This window comes from Grampus griseus (assembly GCF_964374135.1).
Source record: "Grampus griseus genome assembly, chromosome: 10".
In the NCBI taxonomy this organism is placed as follows: domain Eukaryota; kingdom Metazoa; phylum Chordata; class Mammalia; order Artiodactyla; family Delphinidae; genus Grampus; species Grampus griseus.
Genome location: NC_139004.1, coordinates 102,955,743 through 102,963,070, shown reverse-complemented (window position 1 = coordinate 102,963,070; position 7,328 = coordinate 102,955,743).

The window sequence follows — 7,328 nt, the reverse complement described above, 5'->3', positions numbered from 1 at the left end:
CCGAGCCGGCGCCCCCCCCCCCCCACCAGCTCTCACCGACACTCACAGCACTGTTCCTGCGATGGGGGTAAGGAAACAAACCAGTGCCCTGGACAGGAGAAAGGACGAGAGTCCAGGTACAGCTGTGCTCGGAACCCCCCGCGGAAGTGAAGCAGACCAAACCAGAACACACGTCTGTGTGGACGAACCTCAGAGACACAGCACCGAGCAAAGACAAGCAGTGAATCATCGATTCTGCACTACGCCACGCCGTCAGGCTTAAAACACACGAAAGGTCGCCGTTTGACTTAGAGAGCCAGCTGTGTGTCGAAGACGAGTAACAAGCTGGGTGGAAGGACTCCGCCGACCGCGACTGGCGGCCAGGAGGGAGAGAAATGGGGTGCAGGAGGCCTTGGGGGCCGCTCACCCGAGCCCCACCAGGGGGGGCCCTCCCAAGGCCAGCCAGCAATGTCAAGTGCACCCCGACACAGACGCTCCCGACGTTTCCTTTTCGGTTCCCTTACCATCCTCCCTTCTGTGTCAAGGACAGGTCCCCATGGGGCGAGGACATCTTTACATCTCTCCAGCATGAGCTAATCCCCCCTTACACCTGGAAGACCGGCCTTTCTCAGACAATCGGGCAGATGGGGCTAGAACCTGAGGAAGCACTCGTGGGCTGGGGGGGTTCCCAAACCTCAGAGTTTAGAGCAGAAGTCGGCAAACTTTCTCTGTAAAGAGCCAGATAGTAAATATTTCAGGCTTCGTGGGCCAGATGGTCTCTACCGCATAGTCTTTGCTGGGTTTTGTTTTGGGGCTTTCCCCACATCCTTTAAAAATGCAATTCTCGCACTTAAGCCTGTAGCTTTACAGAGACCACCGGGAGGGTGTATAACTCAGAGGCCTAGGCCCCATCCCAGACGCTCTGTGTCAGGAAGTCCAGGGGGAGGCCTGGGACTAGGCATTTTCCTGTGCATGCTGCCTCCTTCTCCACCCCACCCCTACCCTCCCTCTCACTCCACCCCCCCCACACTCCCCCCCCCCCCGGCAGACTCTCCTGCAGGGAGAGGCTGTCCCCATGGCCACTCCCGTCGGTTCCCTGGGACCCCAGGAAGGCCCACGATGCTGGAGTCACCCTGGTATGGGCCTCCCATGCCCTCCAGACCTGGAGCTCCTTGGGGGCAGGGACCAGGTCCAGTCACCTCGTGCCCCAGGCCTATCTGGCCTGGCCCATAACCGGCCTGCAGAGGCAAATCCCGCCGCCCCCAGGCCGGCAGTCGGCCTCCTCTCACTCAGCTCACCACCTCCCTCCTGTGGTTCGTTTTTCTCCTTCCAGCCCCACCCTGCCCGTTTTACTCCGTCTCATCAATCTGTTCTGCCTCGGCCGCAGCGTCGCACGAATTGTTCCTGGGGATGCCAGCCGGGGGCACCTCTGAGCAGCAACGGGAGGAGGGGTTTGGGGCCCAGATATGGAAGTCATGGCTGGGCTGGTGCAGCCCAAACACTGCATCCTCAGCTTGCAGAAACACCTTCCGACAAGGCCAGGTCGATGGGTATCAAAAGAATTCCCTGGCGGAATTTCCAGCGAAGGAAAACATGTCTTGGCTAACCAGCCAAGCAGATCATCGAATGAAGACAGAAACAGGCAAGCACAGTTTGTAACAGTTTTATTGAGATAAAACTCACTTATCATAAAGGTCACCCACTTAAAATGTACAACTGGGTGAGTCAGTGTATTCAGAGCTGTGCAACCATCGCCACAACCAATTTTAGAACATTTTTATCTCCCCAAAAAGAAATCCCGAGGACAGAAGGAAACAATGGGATTGGGGCGTTAGGATGAAGAGACTTCACCGATCACACATCTCCGCTCCTCCTCGTTACTCTCTGATACAAACAGGTACTGTCTGAAACCAGCCTATTTGTGCTCATTAGAAAAAAAGAAACCTCACACCCTTTAGCAGTCACCCCCTCATTTCCTGCACCACCCCCAGCCCTGGCAGCCACTAATCTGACTTGTGTCTCGACAGACTGCCTCTTCTGGACACTCTGCACAACCCGTGGTCTCCTGGGACTGTCTTCTTTCACTTACTGCGATGTTTTCGGGGCTCACCTATGTTGCAGCAGGTCTCGGTGCTTCACTTCTTTTTGCTATCCATTGAGTGGATGGACCACCTTTATTTATCTATTTTTATTTTTACTTATCTCTTCCTTATTTGACGGGTTGTTGCCACTTTTTGACTCTCGTGAACAGCGCAGCTGTGAACATTTATGTACAAGTGTCTGTTTGAACATCCCTTTTCCATTCCTTTAGGCATTTTTTTTTCTTTTTGGGGTACACAGGCCCCTCACTGCTGTGGCCTCTCCCGTTGCGGAGCACAGGCTCTGGACGCGCAGGCTCAGCAGCCATGGCTCACGGGCCCAGCCGCTCCGCGGCTTGTGGGATCCTCCCGGACCGGGGCACGAACCCGTGTCCCCTGCATCGGCAGGTGGACTCTCAACCACTGCGCCACCAGGGAAGCCCTAGGCACATATTTAAGAGTGGAACTGCTGGGTCGTAGGGCACCTCACAGGAAGAACATTTAATAGTTAAGCAATAAGTCATTCATCTAAACTTGACATTAAGCATTTAATCATTAGTCATTCAATCATTTGAGGAACAGCCAGACTGTTTTTCAAAGCGGCACCACCATTTTAAATTCCCACCAGCAGCGTGTGAGAGTTTTGATTTCTCCACGTCCTTGAAAACATTAATCGTCTGCCTTGTTAAATACAGTTACCCTATCTGTGGGAAGTGGCATCTCATTGTGGTTTTAACTTGCTCATTTCCCTGAGGATGAGCATCATTTAATTTTTTCTTCTGGTGTTTACCTCCATGTAACGCACTTATAATTCCAGATTTTTAACTTTAGACGTTTTCTACTGACTTCCTTACACATAATCAAAAACTAACTCTTATAATTCCAGATTTTTAACTTTAGACGTTTTCTACTGACTTCCTTACACATAATCAAAAACTAACTCAAGATGGATCATAGACCTAAATGTAACTGCTGACACTACACAAGCTCTAGAACCAAACATAGGAGAAAATCTTTGGGACCTTGCATTAGACGGAGATTTCTCAGATGTAACATCAAAAGCACAATCCATAAAAGAAAAGCTTGGCAAACTGGACTTTGTCAAACTGAAGAACTTATGCTCTTCGAAAGACACTGTTTAGAGAGTAAAAAGGTGAGCCAAAGCCGAGGAGAAAATAGCTATATTATTATATATCTGATAAAAGATCTTTAGCCAGAACTTGTAAAGAATTCTCAAAACTCAACAGTAAGAAAATCCAAACAGCTCATTTTTTTTTAATGGGCAGAATATTTGAAAAGATACTTCACCAAAAAAAAAAAAATCTCTGGATCACAAATATGCACATGAAAAGAGGCTCAGTATCACTAGTCATTAGGAAAAGATAAATTTAAAAGCACAATAAGATACCACATCAGAATGACTAAAATTTGGGGGGGGGGCGCGGGGGTGGTTTGGCCATGCTGCGTGGCCTGGGAATCCTAGTTCCTCCAACAGGGATCAAACCCAGGACTATGGCAGTGAAAGCGCCGAGTCTTAACCACTGGACCACCAGGGAATTCCTGAGAATGACTAAAATTTTTGTAAAAACCTGACACAACCAACTGCTGATGAGTATGCAGAACAAGTGGAATTCTCACACATCATTGGTGGGATGGCAGAAGGGTACCACCACCCTAGAAGACAGTTTCGCGGTGAAGCCTATGACTTGGCAATCCTGCTCCCAGATATTTACTCAAGAGAAATGAAAACTTAGCTTCCCGCACAAACCTGCACACAAGTGTTTAAAGTGGTTTTTCTCATAATAACCTGAAGCACCCTAAATGTCCTTCACCTGGAGAATGGATCACTACTCTGCCATAAAGAGGAACGAACCACGGGGACTCCAACAACATGGGTGACTGTAAAAGGTATCCTGAGCAGAAGGAGCCCATGACGAAGCCGACACACTACGTGGGTCAGTTTCTATGACATCAAGGGGAAGGTGAAACTGCGGGGAACAGAAAACACGTCCGTGGTGGACAGGAGCTGAGAGTGGGGGACAGGCCAACCACAGAGGTGCGTGGGAAGCTGGGATAACAAAACCCTTCTGTGTCTTGACTGTGGTGGCAGTCCCAGGGCTGTATGCGTTTGTCAACATTTGCATAACTGTACAGGAAAAAAGGTAAATTTTAGTGTATGTAAATTATGCTCTCATATTTAAAAAAGGGGGCAAAAAGCTAGTGCAGAGAGTAGAAGTGTGAACTGGCCAAGGAAACACAGGCAGACACCCTGGGGGCTGTCTGAGCTTGGGTGGATTTGTGGTGGGTCCTGTCTGGCCAGTATCACTCTGCTCCACAGGCCAGCGAGGAGAAGGGAGATGGCCAGATTCATCCATAGCTTGTGCCAGACGCATAATTCAAAAGACAGACACAAGGGCATTAGTGCTATTTATACATGTAGAGAAACGATCACCACAGTGAGGCTAGCTAACATCTGTCACCAGATCATTGCAAACTTTGAGTGTGTGTGCGATGAGAACTTTTCAGATCTATTCTTTTAGATCTTAGGCCATCAGTCCTTATTTATTGAGATGCCAGGTCAGGGAGGGAAGGGGGACGAAAGGAGAGCACTGGTGGGAAAGTAAAGGCCTGGATGTCTCCCCAGGATGCAGATCAGCCATCTCAGAAGTAGTTCCAAGTTCCCGTAGGCTTTCAGGACCTCCAAGGACCCTGCCAACTCTAAATCCTGGGATGCTGCGAGATAATTATAACAAGGCAAATGTGCTCCAGGACTGCCAAGGTACAACACACAGCGGAAGCAGATGGCATGAAGAAATCGGGCCCAACCGGGGGGTGCAGGGCAGGCTGCGTTAGGTGGAAACACCTGTGCTGTGACGCGTGGGTTTTGTCTGAGCAGAGGGGGGCTGCAGGTTGGGGAAGAGGAGGAGGAGGACGCATCCCAGCAGACAGAGTAGGTGTGAGGAAAAGCAGTGGGCAGGGCAGGGCGAGGGCTCAGGCTGGGGAGACAGGCGCGGAGCTTCTGCAGAGAGCTACTGTCTGAGCACCAGGAGGGCTCGGTTCCACGTGTGGGCAGTGGTACCCCTCAGAGCTGCTGGTGATGCTCAGTACCTGTTGTTCTCTTCTTCCATAATGACGGAGCACTGTGTTTATGGATGTCATCTGAATGCACAGCCGTGTGAAACAATGATCAGACACCTAGACTCAGCAATTCTGCTCCCAGACACAGACCCAAGGGAAATGAAAAGACCTGTACACAAATATTCAAAGCAGTGCTATTAAAAATAGCCCCAAACTGGAAACAATTCAAATGTTCATCAACAAGAACGGGGGTAAATAGATTGTGGTGGAAAACCACAGAGCATTAAAAAAAAAAAAAAAAGAGCAAAATTACTGCACACACAACAAGGATGCCTCTCACAGACATAAGGTCGAGTGCCAGACACAAAAGATCCCATGCTGAACGCTTCAATGTACTCAAAGTTCCAAAATAGGCAAAGGTCATGGACAGCAACAGAGGTCAGGATAGTGCTCACCTGGGGGAGGTCTCGAAACTGGGAGCTGCACAGGGAGCCTACAGAGGCACTCAGGGTCTCTGTCTTGGTCCTCGGTATGGTGACCCAGGTAGAGACACATGCGCACACTTCTCATGCTGTGTATTTTAGTCAGGGTGAGCTATACATGCCCCAGCCTCCCTTGCAGCTACGTGTGACAATGGACTAAATTCTGGCCTACGAGATATACATGGAAGTTGTGTATGCAACTTCTAAAGAAGGTCTTTAATGGAAGGAAGTGTGACTTTCCCTTCCTCCCTCCTGCTGGATGGAATGCAGATGTATGGCTGGCACTTGAGCAGCTATGCTGGACTATGAGGTGTCACACGTGGCAGGGCAATAACATCGAAGGAGCCTGGGCCTCTGAGACCACGGAGACTGGCAGCAGTCCTGGGACGGCTACTTCCAGACTCCTTGAAAGTTAGAGAAATGAAGTGTCTGAGCTGTTGTTATTTGGGATTTTCCGTAACAAGCAGCCAAACGTAATCGTAAGTGATACAGACACCATGGAGGACAAGTGAGCAACGGACAGGAGCGCTTTAGAAGCCTGTGGAGGGTGGACTGGACAGGGCCACCCAGGAGGGAGGAAGGACAGTTACTGGGTGATGAATTTGTCCTGGCAGTGGACGCTCTGCCCAAACAAGGGCGGTGATGGTGGGGGATGGGCCAGAAGACATGGAGGAGGTCAGTGTTGGATGTGGATGTGATGACCACAACAGAGCAGTGAGATGGGCTCAAATTTCTGAGTCTGGAAATTAGGAAAGTGATGATTCTGTTAAACACAGTAGGAAACGAGGCAAGGAGAATGTTTGTAAAGCAAGGGGACAAACTTGATTTTCCCTTCTTGCTCATATACTAATTTTCTGAGTCCTTTTAGACTAATTTCCAGTGGGCTTACTAATAAAGAATTGCTTTTTTTTTTTTCTTTCTTGCCGTACACGGGCCTCTCACTGTTGTGGCCTCTCCCATCGCGGAGCACAGGCTCCGGACGCGCAGGCTCACCGGCCATGGCTCACGGGTCCAGCCGCTCCGCGGCATGTGGGATCTTCCCGGACCGGGGCACAAACTCGCGTCCCCTGCATCAGCAGGCGGACTCCCAACCACTGCGCCACCAGGGAAGCCCTAAAGAATTGCTTTTAACAAAACTCAGGGGAGTGATTTGTGGACACAAAGGCGATCGTCAACTACCTTCTGACGGACCCCCCTCCCCCCCGCCCCTTTAGGAAGCACCAGCATGCTAAGTGCTTTACACACTTTTGCTCACTGAGTTCTCAGCCCTGCGACACAGTTCAGGAGATCACGACTCGGGTTAAGCTACCTGCCCGCAGTGCCAGGGCTCATCAGACCCCTGGGTCTGAAGCCGGGCCTTCCGACTCCGAAGTCTGAACTCGGAATCTCGACAAGAGTGCTCTTCAAAGCAGCCTGGGCTGAGCACGAAGATGCAGGCCTGCCTCGCACATGGAAGGCGTCCCCCTGACGGACCAGCCCAGATCCGCCACACTGGAGCTAAGCGCACCCAGCAGGCCCTTTCTCGCTCCAGAGCACCTGTCTTTCAAGCCCCTGGTGTCACAGCAAAGTCCCTCTTGCACATCAGAACACAGACACACCGCCTCTTGTCTTTGGCCACTTCCCGCAGCAGCCCTGACCTCCTCGGGGGAGGAAGCCGGGCTTGGAAAGGAGACAGGAAAGTCACAGCAGCTACCACGGCCCCAGGCCTGAC